The 23,679-nt window shown below is 35.3% G+C and overlaps 1 protein-coding gene and 1 pseudogene across 1 annotated transcript in view; one reads left to right on the top strand and one right to left on the bottom strand.

Annotated features, from left to right (window-relative positions):
- The window catches only part of FUT8 (fucosyltransferase 8), a 261,338-nt gene that overhangs the window by 73,780 nt on the left and 163,879 nt on the right, over positions 1-23,679 (top strand). The window lies entirely within an intron of this gene.
- On the bottom strand, positions 1,778-2,203 carry LOC136119147 (eukaryotic translation initiation factor 1A, X-chromosomal-like; annotated as a pseudogene).

The raw sequence follows: 23,679 nt of genomic DNA, 5'->3' as shown, positions 1-23,679 counted from the left end.
TTTCTTTTTATTTCTGAAAAGTAAGATGCCTATTCCAGTTCAGTGAATGTGGTAATATCAAATCCAGGTAGAATGGTACATTTCATCTTGTCTTCATTTTTTAAGGTGAACTAGCTTATAGAATCGAGAATAAATCATTTTGTTAGATGTTGGCTCCCATCTAGTATAAAAATATTAATCTTTTTAGCAGTAAGTCATTCTATTGTAAATACTTTAAAATGTTTAAAAGTAATTTATAATAAAAGGAATTATAGAAAAACTTAAACAATGCCTAAATTAATACTATATACATGAATGATAGTTAGAATTTATAATTGGTATTTTGTTATAAAAGACATGTATTTGGATAAAAACATTGTGTACATTAGTCTAAATGAAATGAATACCTTCTCATGATACTCATACTTTCCTTTATTGTACTCATTTATTATTCAGCAATATTTATTAAGTGTCTGCTATATTATAGGCACTGTTCTAGATTCTGAGTGATACCAGTCAACAAAATAGAAATTATTGATCTCATGGAGCTTATACACTTGTAGAGAGGAAGAAACTAAACAAATATGTATGTCAGATGGTGATAAATGTTCTAGAGAAAGGTGACTACATCAAGGAAGGTAATAGGGAATGTCAGAGTGGGGAGTGTACCATTTTTATATAGAATGGTCAGGGAAGGTTTCACTGAGAGGGTGACACTGAATTTGATGAGGGAAGGACTATGGTGGATATTTGGGCAAGTGTGTTTCAGACAAGAAGTTCAAAAGCCCTGTGTTGGGTACAGGCTCAGCATATTTAGAAACCTAAGAAATTAATTGTGTAATTATTTCTTTCACTTTTTTCTTTCCCAGTAGATTCTAAGGTCCACTAAAACAGTGGGGAAAGACTGTCTCTGTCTTGCTCATCATTGTATCCTTGGTACTCAGTATAGTGCCAAACACATGGTAGGCAGTGGGCCAGTGAATAGCTATGGTTGAATTCATGAATGATGAGGGGAAATTTTGGAGGAATCCTTATTTTTTTTAAATTAAGTTCATACTGCTAAGATATTTAGAGCTTCAAAGGTCTTCTTAGGTGGAAAACAAGAGAGCTCTTGAGGAAGAATGATTCTTCTAAAGGTCACTGTTCATTATGGTAGCATTCTTGTGATGGCAATGATTTTTCTCTCTTATTCTGGCTATTGATAGGGGATCCTTTGTTTAGATGAATGGTCTAGACATGGGAAGATACTTGCTGTGGAAGACCTCCTTGCAGTAGAATCTGGACTCAAATAACTGGGTTGAAATTCCTGTTTGATGCTTGCTCGCTGTGTGACCCTCCCCCTTTATTTCCTTTTAATTGCCCTGGTTTTCTTATCTGTAAGACAGATGCTGTTATTTCAATTACAGTATTCTCTTACACATTTTCTCTTGCATATTGGGATTTTTCTCATTAATCTTCTAATATACCACTCATGTAGACTATTCTTTTTTTTTTTTTTAAGGAAGTTACATTTAAGAAAATAGGACTTTGGAATCAGACATTCTTGGGTTCTATAAAAGTTCACTTCTTAAAGTTATCTGTTAACATGTGTCAGAGTTTTATCTAACTAATGAGGGAACAATCAGGAAGACCAAAGAACTGCTACTAAGAGTATTTGAGCATCAGGAGTTCATGTATTCATTTAGGAAAGGGATGCCAATATAAAATTGCAAAGCTACATAGAAGTCTCATTAACTTTCTGAAGGAAAAGGAAGCCATATCATCTTGGAAACTTGGAATGTAAAACAGTGAGTTCAATTTATATATCATCATGGTCTTTATCATCATCTCCAGTATCAGCAAACTGGATTGTTTCATCATCTCCAGCACCAAATATATCTTTTTCATTGATTTTAGCATGTTTTGGAAGCTTGCCATATACCTTCAGACTTATAGCTTTATCTGCATTGTATTTTGAAATTACATCAGCTTTGTTATCCTGATAGGCAGACCAACCAATAAGATATCTGAGGTATTTATTTAAACCATTTTCCTCATTTTTCCTTCGATATGGCATAGCTTCTTTACACATCAAAGCACATTGCTTCTACTCATTCATTTCCCAACGTTCTGATTACCTGAGCATACGCTTATTCATACGCTTTACACACCAACCGTTTTTGGATTCATTTTCTTTCTTACTCTTGTACCTGTTTTTACCTTCTTTACCTTTATTCTTGGGCATGGCAATGCTTCCCAGCATCTCAAATTCCTTTCCTGTGGTGGCAGTGGTGGCTGCTCCTTTGAGTGGCACACAGGACAAAGTAGCACGTGGTAATATGGAACCACATGTGTGGGAGAGTTTTGAGACTGAGCTTTTCTAAGACATACTTAGCAGCATCAAAATTCTTTTCTTGCCTCTTCCCTTTCTGTGTATGTTAATATTCTTAAGGTTTTCTGGGGACAGGTAAAGAGTAATCTTTACTCTTATGCTTTCTTAGCCTTGTTACTAAGGTGGACCTCTCTGCTTGTGTCTTTACTGAATGTCCCAAGGATTCAATGAGGACTTTTTATCTTGTTTGTGAGAACATGGATGATTCCTGGCCCTGTGTAAGCTGGGAATTATTCACCTTTTATTACCTGGCAATTATTCTTTCCCGGAAGTTGTTTATGCTCAACCTTAATTTGCATATGCAAATTGGTATTCAGGTAAAATTTAAGTAGAAATTCCCCTCCACCCCCCCTTAAAAATATTGGTCTTTTCATTGTTCTCTGACTTCAGGACTTACCTCCCCCGCCCCCACCCCCGCCAAATAATTGCTGCTTTGGCCTTTCTGTGCTCTGACCTCACCTGTCTTTTCTTTTTTTTCTGTTTTTTTGAAATTTGGGGGTCATGGCTGAGACTGGCATCATAAATATGAGATTCATTAGTATATGATGGTATTGAAAGCTGTGAGAGGGAATTCAACTTAGAGATGAGTCTACGTAGAAAACACTCCAGAGTTCAGAGGTCAGGGAGTTGAAGGGAAATAAGCAAAGGTGATGAGAATGGGGAATCAGCTGGAGGAAAACTGGGAGAGAGTGGGCCATAGATGCCAATTAAAAAAAAAAGAGGGGAGATATGAAGGAGGAAGATATAAATCAGTTCAAATATTTCAGGTAATTAAGATGAGAACTGCAATTTTTTTTTGAATTTTATTTTTTATACAGCAGGTTCTTATTAGTTATTTATTTTATACATATTAGTGTCTATATGTCAATCCCAATCTCCCAGTTCATCTCACCACCACCACCACCACCACCCCCTCCTGCTTTCCCCCATTGGGGTCCATGTTTGTTCTCTACATCTGTGTCTCTATTTCTGTCTTGCAGACTGGTTCATCTGTACCATTTTTCTAGATTCTACATATATGTGTTAATATACGATATTTGTTTTTCTCTTTCTGACTTACTTCACTCTGTAAGACAGTCTCTAGATCCGTCCACATCTCTACAAATGACCGAAATTCGTTCCCTTTTATGGCTGAGTAATGTTCCATTGTGTATATGTGCCACATCTTCTTCATCCAGTCGTCTGTCGGTGGGCATTTAGGTTGATTCCACGACCTGGCTATTGTAAATAGTGCTGCAGTGAATATTGGTTTGCATGTGTCCTTTTGAATTATGGTTTCTCAGGGTATATGCCCAGTAGTAGGATTGTGGGGTCATATGGTAATTCTATTTTTAGTTTATTAAGGAACGTCTGTACTGTTCTTCATAGTGGCTGTATCAATTTACATTCCCACCAACAATGCAAGAGGGTTCCCTTTTCTCCACACCCTCTCCAGCATTTATTGTTTGCAGATTTTCTGATGATGCCCATTCTAACGGGTGTGAGGTGATACCTCATTATAGTTTTGGTTTGCATTTCTCTAATAATTAGTGATGCTGAACAGTTTTTCATGTGCTTCTTGGCCATCTGTATGTCTTCTTTGGGGAAATGTCTATTTAGGTCTTCTGCCCATTTTTTGATTGGGTTGTTTGTTTTTTTAATATTGAGCTTTATAAGCTGTTTGTATATTTTGGAGACTAGTCCTTAGTCCGTTGATTTGTTTGTAAATATTTTCTCCCATTCTGAGGGTTGTCTTTTCATCTTGTTTATAGTTTCCTTTGCTGTGCAAAAGCTTTTAAGTTTCATTAGGTCCCATTTGTTTATTTTTGCTTTTATTTCCATTACTCTAGGAAGTGGGTCAAAAAGGATCTTGTTGTGGTTTATGTCAAAGAGTGTTCTTCCTATATTTTCCTCTGAGAGTTTTATAGTTTCTGGCCTTACATTTAGGTGTTTAATCCATTTCAATTTATTTTTCTGTATGGTGTTAGGAAGTGTTCTAAGTTCATTCTTTTACATGTAGCTGTCCAGTTTCCCCAGCACCACTTATTGAGGAGACTGTTTTTTCTCCGTTGTATATCCTGTCCTCCTTTGTCATAGATTAGTTGACCATATGTGCGTGGGTTTATCGCTGGGCTTTCTATCCTGTCCATTGATCTGTGTTTCTGTTTTTGTGCCAGTACCATATTGTCTTCATTACTGTAGCTCTGTAGGATAGTCTGAAGTCAGGGAGTCTGATTCCTCTAGCTCCATTTTTTTTTTTTTCCCTCAAGATTGCTTTGGCTATTTGGGGTTATTTGTGTCTCCATACAAATTTAAAGGTTTTTTTGTTCTCATTCTGCAAAAATGCCACTGGTAATTTGATAGGGATTGCCCTGAATCTGTAGATTGCTTTGGGTAGTACAGTCATTTTCACAATATTGATTCTTCCAATCCAAGAGCATGGTATATCTCTCCATCTGTTCGTGCCATCTTTGATTTCTTTCATCAGTGTCTTATAGTTTTCTGAGTACAGGTCTTTTATCTCCCTAGGTAGGTTTATTCCTAGGTATTATATTATTTTTGTTGCAGTGGTGAATGCGATTGTTTCCTTAATTTCTCTTTCTGATCTTTTGTTCTTAGTGTATAGGAATGCAAGAGATTTCTGTGCATTAATTTTGTATCCTGTAACTTCACCAAATTCACAAATGAGCTCTAGTAGTTTTCTGGTGGCATCTTTAGGATTCTCTATGTATAGTATCATGTCATCTGCAAACAGTGATAGTTTTGCTCCTTCTCTTCCAGTTTATATTCCTTTTATTTCTTTTTCTTCTCTGATTGCCATGGTTAGGACTTCAAAAACTATGTTGAATAATAGTGGTGAGAGTGGACATCCTTGTCTTTTTCCTGATCTTAGAGGAAATGCTTTCAGTTTTTCACCATTGAGAATGGTGTTTGCTGTGGGTTTGTCGTATATGGCCTTTATGATGTTGAGGTAGATTCCCTCTGTGCCCACTTTCTGGAGATTTTTATCATAAATGGGTGTTGACTTTGTCAAAAGCTTTTTCTGCATCTATTGACATGATCATATGGTTTTTATTTGTCATTTTGTTAATATGGTGTATCACATTGATTGTTTTGTGTAGATTGGGGAATCCTTGCATCCCTGGATAAATCCCATTTGATCGTGGTGTATGATCCTTTTAATATGTTGTTGGATTGTATTTGCTAGTATTTTGTTGAGGATTTTTGCATCTATATTCATCAGTGATATTGGTCTGTAATTTTCTTTTTTGTAGTATCTTTGTCTGATTTTGGTATCAGGGTGATGGTGGCCTCACAGAATGAGTTTGGGAGTGTTCCTTCCCTGCAATTTTTTGGAAGAGTTTGAGAAGGATGGGTGTTAGCTCTTCTCTAAATGTTAGATAGAATTCACTTGTGAAGCCATCTGGACTTTTGTTTGTTGGAAGATTTTTAATCACAGATTCAATTTTGTTACTTGTGCTTGATCTATTCATATTTTCTGTTTTTTCCTGGTTCAGTCTTAGAAGGTTATACCTCTAAGAATTTGTCCATTTCTTCCAGATTGTCCATTTTATTGGCTGAGAGTTGCTTGTAGTAGTCTCTTATGATGCTTTGTATTTCTGTGGTGTCCATTGTAACTTCTCCTTTTTCATTTCTAATTTTATTGATTTGAGTCCTGTCCCTCTTTTTCTTGAGTCTGGCTAAAGGTTTATCAATTTTGTTTATATTCTCAAAGAACCAGCTTTTAGTTTTATTGATATTTGCTATTGTTTTCTTTCTTTCTGTTTCACTTATTTCTGCTCTGATCTTTATGATTTCTTTGCTTCTGCTAACTTTGGGTTTTCTTTGTTCTTCTTTCTGTAGTTCCTTTAGGTGTAAGGTTAGATTGTTTATTTGAGATTTTTCTTATTTCTTGAGGTAGGCTTGTATTGGTATAAACTTCCGTCTTAGAACTGCTTTTGCTGCATTGCATAGGTTTTGGATTGTCATGTTTTCATTGCCATTTGTTTCTATGTATTTTTTTATTTCCTCTTTGATTTCTTCAGTGATTTCTTGGTTATTTAGTAGCACACTCTTTGGCCTCCATGTGTTTGTGTTTTTTACATTTTTTTCCCTGTAACTCATTTCTAATCTCATAGTGTTGTGGTCAGAAAAGATGCTTGATATGATTTCAATTTTCTTAAATTTACTGAGGCTTGATTTGTGACCCAAGATGTGACCTATCCTGGAGAATGTTCTGTATGCACTTGAGAAGAAAGTGTAATCTGCTGGTTTTGGATGGAATGTCCTATAAATACCAATTAAATCTCTCTGGTCTGTTGTGTCATTTAAAGCTCTGTTTCCTTATTTATTTTCATTTTGGGTGATCTGTCCATTGGTGTAAGTGAGGTGTTAAAGTCCTCCACTATTATTGTGTTACTGTCGATTTCCTCTTTTACGGCTGTTAGCATTTACCTTATGTATTGAGGTACTCCTGTGTTGGGTGCATATATATTTATAATTATTATGTATTCCTCTTGAATTGATCCCTTGATCATTAGGTAGTGTGCTTCCTTGTCTCTTTTAACATTCTTTATTTTAAAGTCTATTTTATCTGATATGAGTTTTGCTACTCCAGCCTTCTTTTGATTTCCATTTGCATGGAATATCTTTTTCCATCCCCTCACTTTCAGTCTGTATGTGTCCCTAGGTCTGAAATGGGTCTCTTGTATCAGCATATATATGAGTCTTGTTTTTGTATCCATTCAGCAAGCCTGTGTCTTTTGCTTGGAGCATTTAATCCATTCATATTTAAGGTAATTATCGATATGTGTGTTCCTATGACCATTTTCTTAATTGTTTTGGGTTTGGTTTTGTAGGTCATTTTCTTTTGTGTTTCCCGTTTAGAGAATTTCCTTTAGCATTTGTTGTAAAGCTGGTTTGGTGGTGCTGAATTCTCTTAGCTTTTGTTTGTCTGTAAAGCTTTTGATTTCTCCATTGAATCTGAATGAAATCCTTGCCAGGTAGATTAATCTTGGTTGTAGATTCTTCCCTTTCATCACTTTAAATATGTTGAGTACTCCCTTCTGGCTTGTAGCGTTTCCGCTGAGAAATCAGCTGTTAACCTTATGGGAGTTCCCTTGTATGTTATTTGTCATATTTCCCTTGTTGCTTTTAATAATTTTTCTTTGTCTTTAATTTTTGTTCGTTTGATTACTATGTGTCTCAGCATGTTTCTCCTTGGGGTTATCCTGCCTGGGACTCTCTGCGCTTCCTGGACTTGGTTGGCTATTTCCTTTCCCATGTTAGGGAAGTTTTCAACCATAATCTCTTCATATATTTTCTTGGGTCCTTACCCTCTCTCTTTTCCTTTTGGGACCCCTATAATGCTAATGTTGGTGTATTTAATGTTGTCCCAGAGGTCTCTTAGGCTGTCTTCATTTCATTCTTTTTTCTTTATTCTGTTCTGCAGCAGTGAATTCCACCATTCTGTCTTCCAGGTCACTTATCTGTTCTTCTGCCTCAGTTATTCTGCTGTTGATTCCCTCTAGTGTAGTTTTCATTTCATTTATTGTATTGTTCATCTCTGTTTGTTTTTTAATTCTTCTATGTCTTTGTTAAACATTTCTTGCATCTTCTCGATCTTTGCCTCCATTCTTTTTCCAAGGTCCTGGATCATCTTCACTATCATTATTCTGAATTCTTTTTCTGGAAGTTGCCTATCTCCATTTCATTTAGTTGTTTTTCTGGGGTCTTATCTTGTTCGTTCATAGTCCTCTGCCTTTTCATTTTGTCTGTCTTCCTGTGAATGTGTTATGTTCCACAGGCTGCAGGATTGTAGTTCTTCTTGCTTCTGCTGTCTGTCCTCTGGTGGATGAGTCTATCTAAGAGGCTTATCCTCACCTGTCTTTTCAACTCAGCAATGTACTGACTTCTGTTTGGGTTTCTGCTCCAGCATCCTGCAGTCCCAAAAGTCCTTTCAGAAAGACATGCTAGGTAATTATAGGGCTCGCCTTTTTTGTTTCCCTTTTTTTTGGAATCACTTTTGAGCTACCTGTTGTCCAATGTCATATATGTAGTTTGTCCAGTTTTCTAGTTGCTTACATATCAAAATTAATTCTGGATTATATTACTCCCTGATGGGTGAAAGTAGAGATCTCTTAACACTTTTAAATTGAAGAATGATATTCTTAGCAAGTGATACATCCTGCACATCCTGTAAATAAAACCTGCTTTGGCTGCTTTTCGTCTAATACTAGTTACTAGTCAACTGATGCATTAAATTAAAGTTAGTATAACCCTAACTAATAGGCTGATTCTTTTGGGTACTTTTATGCCTCTCTGAAGAGCACTGTTTGTTTTATGGTACTTTTTTTTCGATTAAACATGATTCAATATAGCTAAAAAACAAAAACAGAAACCTTAACATAACTCTTACTTAGTATAGAAACTTTTTGCTAATAAAAAACAAATCTGTTTTATATTCCATCTATTGAGATACAGTGAAATAGTGTAAATTTAGTACTGCTCATTATTTCTTTAAAATTCTTCCAGTTAGTTTAAAAGCATTGGTAATTGGAAGTAGAATGTAGATATAAACTGGTGTGAAGTTGAGAATGTCTCATTAAGTTTGGAATTTAAAAAAAGGATGTATTTGGTGAAGAACAATACAGTGAGCCTAAAGTGTTTTTTTTGTTTGTTTTTTTTTTTTTAAGGATCTGAGGTGCTCATGAAAGAGTTAAAGACGTATGTGTATGGTTGATTCGGTTGGCAACATGAGCTTCATTCTTCATCATTAGTGTTTACAGTGTTTCAGTTACTATACTAGGTACAAGGTGCCCTATCTGGTAGTCTTTTTTTTTTCCTATGGTGTTCTTAGTCGAAAGACTTGAAATTCTTAGGGGAATGTTTGAAAATGAGTCAGTAGTAGCATTGTGATTTGAATGTTGTGTGCTCAGGCTTAAAGAAGGCAATTTGTCTCTAGCATCAGAATTGCCTATAAGTAAATCTTAAGAAAAAATTCTGAAGAAATTTATAGCCATGATTTACATATCTCTCAAGGGATAAGGGTCAGGGTTATAATTATAGATGAGAGAACTATAAATGCACTAACTCTAACAGATGGTACCAAAATGTCTGAATTTTTGTTACTTTTATTATTTCTTAAAAACTGTTTAATGATACCTGTAAAAATTACTGCTTCTAGATACAGCTATTAGGTTTGGTATAGCAAAAGATTGTTTAACTCTTTAATTTTTTTGATAGCAGATACAAAATGCAGATACCTAATTATTCAAAATCTTTTAGATACTAATGACTATTCACTTGCGAGAAAATTTAAAGTGATATATGACAGCCACTAGATCCATTTGTCAAACCCGCTTTTGGTTTTGGTCTGTTATTGCTGAAAGAGATGGGTCTACCCATAGTGTTACCTAGGTGACATGGATGCACTGCATTTCATCTTTCTAAATTGTTTACCATTGAAATTCATGGATTAGGTTTGTTATTTTGGTTGCATGTTCCCTTGTTACTTTGCTACTAAAGAGTGATAATCCCTCAATAATAATGGTTTTGGTCAGCCAAGCCATATTGCTTTGATTCATTTGAAGTCGAGAACAGGACTCCATAACGAAATAGATCTGGCTATGAATCTTGGCTCCTTCTGGCTTTGTGACCTTAGGTGAATTACTTAACCTCTGCTGGTATATTTGATATTAGTATAGTTAACTAGTTAAATGAGTGAACACTGGAGCCAGTTTGTGAGGATTTGAATCCTGGTTGTGCTACTTAATAAGCTGTGTAACTTTGGGCAGGTCACTAACTTTTCTGCTTCCTCTTTCTCATCTGCAAATTAGAGATAATTATAGTATCTATCTGTATAACACTTGGAGTGTTTTATACCTACCTGGCATATAGTGAGCACTCATACATGTTTGCTAGTATTATCTTCTATAAAAACGAGGACAGAAATAACATAAGAAAGATGTTATGAGGCCTGAATGAATAAATAAATAAAACACTTTGCACAGAGACTTAGTAAATGTTCAGTAAATGGTGGCACTCTAAGGGGATTAATATTAATGATGATGCAGCAGATGTGCCTGCGAAGTAAGCGTAGATCCAGGATGTGTAACTGAAGAGACCATACTGGAGCTCCGTTGCTAATTGGTGAGGACAACACAGTGTGTTCCAACATTCTGTTAGGTCACTTATACAGAACAAATCAACTTTTATATCCTAGCTGGTGCACAAGATGTGGCAGATGAAAAATTCTATCCAATAAGACTTCAGAATTGCAATCTTGGTGTACCTACTGTAATACAGTTTGGGATTGGCCACACTCCACAGCTGGCCAAGGAAGTAAAAGCCTTTACATCAGCCATATTAAAGATACAATATAAAACTTTTCTCAATATGAAGGGTTATTTAGAAGTTTTGAAAAACGGATAGTGAGTCATGATGCAGGCTCCTATGATTCTACCGAACTCTAAAATCTGTTTTCCCCTTCTGTAGTAATAGAATCCTGATTTTTTTTTTAGCTTAGGCATATTGATGCCTGGAAGAAAAGACTATATTTCCCAGCTATGTGACTAAGTTCCGGCAAGTAGAAGCATTACGTGTGTGCTTGCACTGATTCAGCTGTAAGAGACCCCATTTTGCTGTTCAGTTTCTTTTCTTCTTTTTGACCTGTATTGAAGACATGGTAACTGGAACTTTAGCAAACATTTTGGGCCATGAGGTGATCTTGATGATGGAAGTTAGGTACCTAGAGTGGTGGAAAAGTTAGAAGCTTTGGCCCCTGAGGATACTTGCAACCACTGTCTCCTATATCACCTATCTGTAGACAACTTATACAAAAGGAAAAAATAAACCTCAATCTTGTTTAAGCCAAGTTACTGCTGTGTTTGGGTATTCTGTAATGTGTAGAATATATTCCTGAGGGGAAGGAGCATAAATAATAAAGCACCACTGAGATTTAATGGCTGGTGTACAATGTGGGGTGTGTGGGGGAACTTAAGATAAATGAGAATTGAAGGGGAGTAGCATAAATGACTCAGGGATTGAGAAGATTGTGGATCTACTTTGATTATACTGGTGAAATTTTATTAGATTAATGGGAAACATGAAACTATTTTATGGGGAAAATATTTAACAATACAGTAACATTTGTACAATTAGTTTTTAAATTACATTTTGTTGGATATTGGGGGTGGTTAGAGGAGCTGGCAAAATTGATGGCGGAGCATAAATCGTTTTTGTCATTAGAATATTAACAATTTTTCATAGATTGCTATTGTTAGGTTGTTATGCTATTGTTAAATGAAGTACTCATAACTTTGTAGTTTTTTTCTGGTAAATATATTCTTATTAATGATACTTTGGGTGTCTCCTCTAAAAATTTCGGATTGGCAAATATGGAAAAAAATTTAGAAGACATTGGATTAGCTATTTTCTGTAGAAGAGGTTGAGAAGAGATTATTTTGAAGCCTAAACAGCAAATGGTTGAGATTATTTCACTCTTTTACATAAGGCTTATTCTAAAATGTTGATTATGTGTTGATACCTGGGCCCTCACTTTTAAATGGTTTGTGTGACACCAGAATAATTGACTCGACATATTTAATTCAGTAGCTTTGGATAGACAAAGGTTTAGATGCCTGAGCTGAGAATGTTACAGTCTCTTTAATCATGTTGCCTAATTTATGATTTGGTTTTATTTGGGTAGTGTGGAATTACAGGCCTAGAAAGACTTCAGGAGGTCATATATTTTATTGTAGTTTATCAAATGTGTTTCCTATATAGTTTTGATCTTTGTTTTTCCTTGTGGATCTATTCATTCCTTTCCATATATCTCTTATCATTTAAATTTTGTTTACTCAAAGGCTAGTAACAATTAAGTACCGTACATACTTTACTCGTCACTTTTTATCATCTTATTTCCTTTTCTTCTTTGTTTTATAGATTTTCCTGGACAGTACACGTAACTTGAGTGGTGTGGAAATACCGCATACTCTCAAATCTCTAGCTGTCCATTCTATGTGATAGAATATCTTCTTCAAGAATAAATTCCTTTTGGTGATGGCAGTATAATATTCCATTATAATATTATTAGTTTTTCAGTCTTTAATATAAATCTTTGCTAATTTGGAGTATCTAATTTGATGTGTTTTAACGTATCTTTACTTAGTAATGAACTTGAATATCCATCTGTCTATTTATCTATATTTTAATCATTTGTATCAACCGCATAATAAAGTCTTCTGCACGAGGGCTTAACTTACTTGGTTTTGAATTCTGTGTCTTCTAGTTACTAATTATGTGACCTTGAATATGGTTTTGTAATTGATTGGCAGCATAGTGTCATGAAAGGGCATTACATTTATAGACAAAAGACCTCTACTCTGACCTTAGCTTATACTAGCTTTGTAAATGCTTTGAGCAAATTACTTAATTGGTGTGAGCTACAGTTCCTCATCTGTAAAGGGGTGGCAAATCATAATTATAGTTTTTTTGAGGAATAAATTGAAATCATAAATTATATAGCACTACCCAGATATAAAACAATAAAATACTTTGTCTTCACTTTTTAAAAAATACAGGAATATTTTATTGTTATGAGATTTTTTTTTTCCCTTGGACTTTTTATCTCATAACTAGAAGTTTGTATTTTTTGACCACTTTCACTCAGTTTACTTACCTCCCACACTCCCAGCCTTTAGCAATCACCAATCTGTTCTCTGTATCTGTGAGTTTGGGTTCTTTTTAGATTCCACATATAAGTGAGATAATACAGTATTTGTCTTTTTCTGTCTCTTTTATTTTACTCACCATAATGCTGTCAACCTTCATCCATGTTGTTGCAAGTGGCAGGATTTTCTTTTTTTATGTGGCATACTATTCCATTATATATATTATATCCCATTTTCTTTATCCATTCTCTCTTGATAGACACTTAAATTGTTTCCATATCTTGGCTGTTGTTCTAGTGAACAATATAATGTTCCAGTGAACATGGAGCTGCAGATATCTTTTTGAAATACTGATTTTGTTCCTTTGGATAAATACCCAGAAGTGGCATTGCTGATCATATGGTAGTTCTGTTTTTAATTTTTTGAGGAACTGCCGTACTGTTTTCCATAGTGGCTGCACCAGTTTGCACTCCCGCTAACAATACACAAGGGTTACCTTTTCTCCACATCCTCATGAGCACTTGTTATTTCTTGTCTTTTTGATAAAAATCTGTGTGAGGTGGTATCTCATTGTGGTTTTGATTTGCGTTTTGCTGATGATTAGTGGTGTTGAGCACCTCTTCATGTACCTGTTGGCCATTTGTATGTTGTCTTTGGAGAGATGTCTATTTAGATCCTCTGTCCGTTTTTAAAATGGATTGTTAATTTTTTCTGTTGAGTTGTATGAGTTCTCAATATATTTTAGACATTAATCCCTTATCAGATATATGGCTTCCAAATATTTTATAGGTTGTTGCCTTTTCATTTTGTTTATGGTTTCCTTTGCTATGTAGAAGCTTTTTAGTTTGATGTAGTCCCACTTGTTTATTTTTGCTTCTGTTGCCTTTTTTGCTTTTGATGTCAAATTAAAAAAATCACTGCCAAAACTGATGTCAAGAAGGCGTTAAAATTTTATGGTGCAAAGTCGATGGAATTAAGGAAAGGCTAACCATAACTCCTTTATTTACTGATAATTAATCATAGCTTTTATTTATCAATCCCATACTACATGCTAGTCACCATGACTAGCACTTTCCATACATATCTCAGTTCAAGACTACTTTAAATATTCATTTAAACTAGCAAAAGTAAATAAATTAAAGAGACAGAGTTAATAGCCTAACTCAACCAAAATATAATAATAATAGCTATAATAATTGTAGTTATTATGTTTTAACTCTAATTGGTCCATAATGAACGTTATTACCTAATTTACAGAGAGGTTAAATAATTTGGCCACTGTCACACAGCTAGAAAGTGGAGGAAATGGGCAAACACTGTTCTAGTTGACTCTAAAACTCACTCTCTATTAAGCCTCCGATGATTACATTGCTAAATGTTATTGAGTGCATCTCTGTATAGATGTTTTACTAGTTTCTTTAAGTATTGCATTAAAAATACATAACTTGTTACAATCTACTGGTGTATTGATGTTTTACCCATTTGAGTGAAGTGTAGAAAGTTTACCTCTAAAGTTCCATTACTCTCTCTCACATGATGGTCTTAAATATTTCCTCCACATATATTTAGAACTACAACAGTTGTATACTTTTTTGCTTCACCTGTCAAATATAATGTAGAAAACTCAAGAACAGAAGGTTAAGTATATTTACCCATGTTTTTGCTATTTCCTATGCTCTTTCTTCCTTCTTGGATTTGAGAAGCAAAAAGAAAACTCAGAGAACTTACTACCTGCCATGTTGTTCCATTAGTCCCTAGATCCCTAGCAGGTCTGCCTTTGCTTTCCACCTTACACAGTCATCTTGTTTCACCTCTCTGATTACTTCATTGTTCAGTGGCCGAATCTTAAGGAGAAATATCCCGAATCTGTCTACCTCAGGCGAATTGTTTGACGAATGACAGCTTACTTCTTTAGAATTTTGCAGTCAACAATATTTACTATAAATGGGGAACAAAAAACTACATGTTTATTGTAAAAGCTTTTGAGAATCCTGAGAATTATTGGTGGTCAAGAGTAAAGAAATGTGTAAGTAACCCAGTGAGGAAACTGAGGTTGCTTTTATAAAACAAACATTAATAAACCATTAAGTGTTTTAAAAAAAAAAAGTGGCCAGGGTTTTTTAGCTGTTCATAGTGGGAGGGATGGGGAGAAGTACATCTTTTCCATCTTGGTCTGGAACTGAAAGTTGCTTCACTGTACTTGAAATGTAAAAAAAATTAGGTCACCTGGAGTTGTTTTATCTAGTTTTCCTAATAGTGTGCTATTTAGAAGGAAAAGCTTGAGGCCCTTAAATCTCTGGATTGAGTTAGACTCGACATATCCTAGTGATATAGTTGCTTATCCTTGGGTTAAAAAGTACGTGTGAAGGAGATTTTCTAGCTTCCCTTGCAATTCTTGAAGTGAGCAGGTTCTTAATAATAATAAAAAAAAAAGGTGTCATTGATTTTGGTTCTGCCACTTACTGACTTTATGACTTTATTTAATCTCAGTGTGCCTTAATTTCCTCCACTGTAAAATGGGGATAATAGTACTTATAAGATTGTTGAAAAGATTAAATAGTATTATAATTGTGAAGTAAAGAGAAAAGTACCTTGCATTCAGGAAGCACTCTATAAATGTAGCTGTTTTCATCATTATACTTAGAATGATAGGCCCATATGATAGGAATTATTACAGTCATTGCAAAGATAGAAAATTCAGGCTCAGAGAAAGTAAGATGCCTTGCCTGATTCTTTTCTGGCCCAATTCTATTTAAGTATTATTAGGAAACACACCCAGAGCTGTCTGACCTTACAGCGTATACTTTTCCAAGGTATGATGCTACGCATCAACATCATCAAATCCCTCTGCATCCTGCATTTTCACCTAACATTATATTATGTGTATTTGTCTTCATACTTTACATTTTAAACCGAGCTATAACATCTCACCAGTGATTGCACCATAATTTATCTAAACTTCTCTTATTTTAGGATATATAAATTGTCTCTATGCCGCCCATCTGGTTCATGTATTAATGAATTGAATGCTAGCCAATAATATCTGTATATTATTCTTTATACATGCAGTAGTAAAGATTAGCCTTTAAAGGGCATCATGCCTCTTATATGAGGATTGAAATGTGTTGGTTTTTTTTTTTTTTTTTTTGCGGTACGCGGGCCTCTCACTGCTGTGGCCTCTCCTGTTGCGGAGCACAGCCTCCGGACACGCAGGCTCAGCGGCCATGGCTCACGGGCCCAGCCGCTCCGCGGCATGTGGGATCTTCCAGGACTGGGACACAAACCTGTGTCCCCTGCATCGGCAGGCGGACTCTCAACCACTGCGCCACCAGGGAAACCCTGAAATGTGTTTTTAAAAAACGTATATCCCACTAAAATTTTCAGTAGCATAATATGTTTATTACACTTTTGAATCTCTGTTGTTCTGTAGAAACTCTTTTAAATCTCTTTGAATCTGAATTTTTAAATCTCTATTGTTATTTAGAAAGAGTTCTCTAGAAAGATTGTGCCTCTTTAGTCATTATTTGTTGTATGAGACTTGTAATTTTTGCTATACATCTGTTGGCCCTTATTAACTATTAAATGTAGTATTGGAGGAGTCTGCAGGTTATCAAGAGTTGGCTTGAGTGTCTTTGTTTTGAAATTATATTTGGATATATTTCTTTCTGAGCATCTACTTTTGACATTTTCTGCATGTAAATATAAATGAATAAACATGAAAATGACTTTGAATCTTAGTTCTAATTCTTCGAAAACTTTATTTTTATTTTGCCTAGGATTTTGACTATAGATATTAAATAAATATATGCACATTGTGTAATATTCATGCATTCACTTTTTTCTACAAATATTAATACAAGGCTTGTTCTGTTTTAGGCACTGTGCTCTAAATCCCTGCTCTATTGGTACATATCTTTTATTATAGGAAATAAATAAGCCAATAAGTATTGTGATAGAGAATAATGGGGGGTGGTGAGTGCTTTTTTTTTTTTTTTTTTTAAAGACAAGATATTGTAGCATTCTTGTAGGGTTTTATAGTCATTCATTCTTGCTTTCACGGTACGGATTTTGTTTTGGCGCCTACCCTTAGGGATAAATCCTGATTAGTCTAAGCCATGATAGTAATCCCATTTCACTTACCAGTGATTGATTTTGCAAAGGATGAGGTGACTCACTCTTGTTAATAGGATATGCAAATTTGAGGGAGACTTCTTTCAGTAGTTTCCTTTAAAATGAGACTGACTAGAAGAAATTACCAATTGTTCTTTTACACGTAATTACTTGTGGCTGGAATTGAGGCAGCTAACTTGTTACCGTGAAGAGAGCTAGGACGAGGACAGAGGCTGTCATGCCAAGCAGGCAGAATAGAAAGATGAAAAGAGTTTTTTGACTATTTCATGGAGCAGTTGAATTAACTAACTTTTTGTCAATTGAGAAATTTATTTCCTTATTTTTAAAGCCATTTTGAGTTGGATTTTCTCTTATGTGTGTCCTAGCATGTCATAATTGATACATATTGTCATGGACTGTCCCTGAAAAGAGGTGACATTTAAGTAGAGGTTTGAATTATAAGAATAAGCCAAAGGGATTTCAGCTCAGGTAGAAGGAACAGCAAGAATGAAGGCCCCATGATAGGTTAAGAACTTGATGTATTCTAAAAACTGGCAGAAGGCTGGTATACCTAGTTTCTGATGGCAAGGGAAAGATAATAGTAACAATGTTTATAAATTGTGTTACAGTTTCTAAACCACTTTTACTTATATTATTTAATGTGATCTTCACAATTAAGTGAAGTGACCATTTTGTAGTTTGGTAAACTGCCCGTATATTTATAGCCAGTGATTGATTTGAAATGGTTGCTCTTTCTACTATATGATGTTGCCAATCGAGTGTATATTATGTATATACTTCATAACCAGATGAAATGGTAAGATATACATTTTATTTGAATTTGTTAGTGTTCCCACTTTTCAGCGGTATTGATTTATTTAAGGTGGAAGGTACAGATGCAAAGGCCAGATTTCTGGATCCATTTGAATAGTATAAATTAATGGCATCAGTAAACACAACCTGGTGTGTTATCTTGAGTTAAGGTGAGTGAGATGCTCCTGATAGAAACCTCATAAATGTGGTTATGTGTTTGTACTTCATAACTAGGAAGATTAATTTCTAAGATATTGGCTGGTCTCAGTGAATTAATATTTTGTGCTCATGTAGTTAAGATACCTGGCATTTTAAGTTCATATGTGTATATACTGTGACCTTACTGATAAGCATACAATGAGAGTATGATAGATGACTCTCTAAGTAATGAATGAAAATTGAATTTTAAAATCTTGGTAGGGGCTTTATAAAAATTTCCTTTTCTTTCCTCTCCTGCCCTTCCCTCTTTTTCCCTTCCATGCTTTTCCCTTCCCTCACTTTCTCTCTTTCCTTCCTCCCCTGCCTTACTCCCTTCATTCCACACATCAGTTTAGTTATTTCACCAATTGCTTCTATACAGATAAGTTGATTTCAACTAGCATGAAAGGACCATCTTAATTTATGATACTGTTTTTACTTGCTTTTTCCTACTTCTTTCTTAAATTAATAAACAATTTTATTACTGCCCTTTTCCCATATATGGAGGCTGGGCAGTAAGAAAGATTTTAAATAAGTTCTTCAACAGTACTTAATTTGAAAATGAACTGAGATCAGTTGAGAAGATATTTAAATATATAGTCTTGGACCTATATTAATTTAGAATTGACTTGAATTATATATGCATAGGGCTCTTTAAATATTTGTACTTTGTAATTGATAAATAGCTTTTCTCTAAAAATTTCATTTATATTTCTCTTTATCAACCTGATGCCTTTAAAATATAACAGTCATGCTTAACCTTTGCTACATTATAGTAGTCATTCATTAAATTTGCTGAATAAATTATTTTATTTTTCTGTTGAAATTTTCAGTTTATTCTGTTACATTGAATTACTTTAAGAAGCACTCTGTAACAATGATTTGCTTTTTATTCTTTCCAGTTGTTAAAAAATTCTTCTAAAGATGATAACTCTAAACTATAGTAGATATTTATTACAATCTAAGGAATCATTATTATTTGAATATTTATGATGCTTTCTTTCACTTTGAGAAAAAGGCTACGAAGAAGATTCAGAACAGTCTCAGTATAGTTTGTTAATTATATTACTAGTTATTTTAGTTGATTCTCACTTTGAAATGTGTAAAAGATAAAATTTTCACATTAACATTTGGATTGAAGTTGATCATATGTGTAGAATAGTTACTTCTGGTTTTTTCATTAAAAGTAGGAATGTACAATGATGATTTTGCTGAAGAAAATCTGTCTCATTGAAACTCAAAATGCAAGCACATAATTTAGCCATTTAATGAATTGGCATCCTTCAGTTATTGACATTTTCAATTATATTCACAAAATGGAGATAGTTTAAATTTTCTGTTATGATTTTTCAACTTTATTGAAGCATAACTTACATCAATAAAATGTACATATATTAAGTGTACACTTAGATGATTTTTCTTAAATCTATACCTTCTTATAACTGTCATTCCCCTTTTTAATCAGTTGTCTGCTTGTTCCCTGGCAATCAGTGGTCTGATTTTAGTCACTATATGTTAGTTTCTCTGTTCTAGAGCTTCATATAAATGTGTATTCTTTTTTTGTCCCTGACATCTTTTGCCAGGCATGTTTTAGAGATTCATCCATGTTGTGTAAATCAGTAGTTTGTTCCTGTTTCGTACTGTATAATATTCCATTTATATGAATGTGTTACGTTTACTTATCCATTTAGCTGTTGGTTAGACACTTGGATTTTTTCAAATTTTTGATTCATTAATAAAGTGGCTGTTGTGTCTTCTATAAATATTTGGTGGAATTCACACATAAAGCCAGGTGGGCCTAGAGTTTTCTTTGTGGGAAGGTTTATTAATACACATTCATCATCTTTAATAGATATAAGGCTCTGTGGCTATTCAGGTTATTTATTCCTTCTTGATTGAGCATTGGCAGTTTATTTTAAGAAATTTATCCATTTCAAGTCTGGTTTCATATTTATTGACCCAATGTTGTTCATAATATTTCCTTATTATCCTTTTGTAGCATCTGTAGTGATGCTTCCTCTTTCATTCCTTATATTGGCAGCTTATGTCTTCTTTTTTTCCCGTTGATTAGTTCATCTAGAATATTATCAATTTTATTGACCTTTTCAAGGAATTTGTTTTTAGTTTCATTGATTTTTTTCCCTCTATTGTTTATCTGTTTTATATTTCATTGATAGAATTTACGATGTGAAGCTTTTACGTATTTCACCAAACTTTCAAATACTTTCACACTTCTTGAAGTATAACGTAGGGACTTTAAAACCATTTTCTTGGGACTTCCCTTGTGGTGCAGTGGTTAAGAATCTGCCTGCCAATGCAGGGGACATGGGTTCGATCCCTGGTCGGGGGAGAGCCCACATGCCGCAGAATAACTAGGCCTGTGCGCCACAACTACTGAGTTTGTGCTCTAGAGCCTGCGAGCCACAACTACTGAGGCTGTGTGCCACAACTACTGAAGCCCATGCACCTAGAGCCCGTACTCCACAACAAGAGAAGCCACCGCAATGAGAAGCCCGCACGCCACAGCTAGAGAAAGCACGCATGCAGCAATGAAGACCCAATGCAGCCAAAAATAAAGAAATCAATTTTTAAAATTTTTTTAAAAATTAAAAAACCATATCCTTTTTTCTGCCTGTCATACATCTTATGACATTGTTACAAACCCTATAGTATTTGTTATTTTAGTTTTAAAGAATCAAATGTATTTTGTTTTTTGAATCAAATTTATTTTAAAAGAAATTAAAAATGAGAAAAAGTTTCACTTATACCTGCTCATAAATTTGTTCATTGTTTACATTCAAGTTTCCATCCACATGATTTTCTTTAAGCCTGAAAAGCATCCCTTTAAATATGTCTTGTAGAATGTATCTGTTGGCAACAAGTTTTTTTCAGCATTTGTTTTCTGAAAATGTATTTATTTTGCCTTTATCTTTTAAAAGATTTTTATTTTGGAATAATTTTAGAATTGTAGAAACTTTGCAAAGAAAGTACAGAGAGTTTTCATATACTTTTTGCCCAGGTTCTCCTAATGTTAACATCTTACATAGCCTGATACATTTGTCAAAAGTAATAAATTAGGGCTTCCCTGGTGGCGCAGTGGTTGAAAGTCCACCTGCCGATGCAGGGGACACGGATTCATGCCCCGGTCCGGGAGGATCCCACATGCTGCGGAGCAGCTGGGCCCGTGAGCCATGGCCGCTGAGCCTGTGCCTCCGGAGCCTGTGCTCCGCAACGGGAGAGGCCACAACAGTGAGAGGCCCGCATACCGCAAAAAAAAAAAAAAAGTAATAAATTAACAGGGTGCAATATTACTTACTAAACTACACACTGTATTTGGGTTTCACCAGTTTCTCCACAGTGTCCCTTTTCTCTTCCAAGATCTAATCCTAGATACCGTGTCTCCTTAGTCTTCTCTAATCTGGGACAGTTACTTCGTTATTTCATGTTTTTTATGACCTTGATAGTTTTGAAGAGTATATTTGGCTCAGGTATTTTGTTGGATGACGCTCAGTTTGGGATTTTTTGGTATTTTTTCTCATTTTTAGACTGGAATTATGGGTTTGTGGGTTGAATACCACAGAGATAATGTGCCCTTCTTCAGTACCATTTAGAGTTGTTTCATCAGTGTAAAAATTTTCCCTGGAGCCCCTTGGATAATCAGCCCTTCCTTACAGCTTCAGTCCTTGGCAGCTGCTGATCTGTTTTTTCACCCTGTAGTTTTCCTTTTGCCATAATGTTAGATAAATGAATTACACAATATGTATCTTTTGGTTCTAGCTTTCTTCACCTAGCAAAATGCATTTAAGATTCACCCTTTTTTTTTTTAACATCTTCATTGGAGTATAACTGCTTTACAATGTTGTGTTAGTTTCTGCTGTATAACAAAGTGAATCAGCTATACGTATACATATATCCCCATATCCCTTCCCTCTTGCATCTCCCTCTCACTCTCCCTATCCCACCCCTCTGGGTGGTCACAAAGTACCAAGCTGATCTCCCTGTGCTATGCGACTGCTTCCCACTAGCGATCTGTTTTACATTTGGTAGTATATATATGTCAGTGCCACTCTCTGACTTTGTCTCAGCTTACCCTTCCCCCTCCCCGTGTCCTCAAGTCCATTCTCTGCGTCTGCATCTTTATTCCTGTCCTGCCCCTAGGTTCTTCAGAACCACTTTTTTTTTTTTTTTTAGATTCCATATATATATGTTAGCATATGGTATTTTTTTTTCTCTTTCTGACTCACTTCACTCTGTATGACAGTCTCTGGATCCATCCACCTCACTACAAATAACTCAACTTTGTTTCGTTTTGTGGCTGAGTAATATTCCATTGTATATGTGTGCCACATCTTCTTTATCCAGTCATCTGTCAATGGACACTTAGGTTGCTTCCATGTCTTGGCTATTGTAAACAGAGCTGCAGTGTACATTGTGGTACATGATTTTTTTTTTTTTTTTTTTTTTTTTTGTGGTACGCGGGCCTCTCACTGTTGTGACCTCTCTTATTGTGGAGCACAGGCTCCAGACGCGCAGGCTCAGCGGCCATGGCTCACGGGCACAGCCGCTCTGCGGCATGTGGGACCTTCCTGAACCAGGGCACGAACCCGTTTCCCCTTCATCGGCAGGCGGACTCTCAACCACTGTGCCACCAGGGAAGCCCCATGACTCTTTGAATTATGGTTTTCTCAGGGTGTATGCCCAGTAGTGGGATTGCTGGGTCATATGGTAGTTCTATTTGTAGTTTTTAAGGAACCTCCATACTATTCTCCATAGTGGCTCTGTCAGTTTGCATTCCCACCAACAGTGCAAGAGGGTTCCCTTTTCTCTACACCCTCTCCAGCATTTATTGTTTGTGGAGTTTTTGATGATGGCCATTCTCACCGGTGTGAGGTGATACCTCATTGTAGTTTTGATTTGCATTTCTCCAATGATTAGTGATGCTGAGCATCCTTACATGTGTTTGTTGGCAATCTGTATATCTTCTTTGGAGAAATGTCTATTTAGGTCTTCTGCCCATTTTTGGATTGAGTTGTTTGTGTTTTTGATATTGAGCTGCATGAGCTGCTTGTATATTTTGGAAATTAATCCTTTGTCAGTTGCTTCATTTGCAAATATTTTCTCCCATTCTGAGGGTTGTCTTTTTGTCTTGTTTATGGTTTCCTTTGCTGTGCAATAGCTTTTAAGTTTCGTTAGGTCCCATTTGTTAATTTTTGATTTTATTTCCATTACTCTAGGAGGTAGGTCAAAAAGGATCTTGCTGTCATTTATGTCATAGAGTGTTCTGCTTATGTTTTCCTCTAAGAGTTTTATAGTGTCTGGCCTTACATTTAGGTCTTTAATTCATTTTGAGTTTATTTTTGTTTATGGTGTTAGGGAGTGTTCTAATTTCATTCTTTTACATGTAGCTGTCCCAGCACCACTTATTGAAGAGGCTATCATTTCTCCATTTTATATTCTTGCCTCTTTTCTCAAAGATAAGGTGACCATATGTGCATGGATTTATCTCTGGGCTCTTCATAAGATTCACCTATTTTGTTGAGTGAGCCACTAGCTTGT

This window comes from Phocoena phocoena, chromosome 2 (assembly GCF_963924675.1).
Source record: "Phocoena phocoena chromosome 2, mPhoPho1.1, whole genome shotgun sequence".
Classification (NCBI taxonomy): Eukaryota; Metazoa; Chordata; class Mammalia; order Artiodactyla; family Phocoenidae; genus Phocoena; species Phocoena phocoena.
Note: the sequence above shows the minus strand (reverse complement) of the source record. Positions and strands in the feature narration are given on the sequence as shown.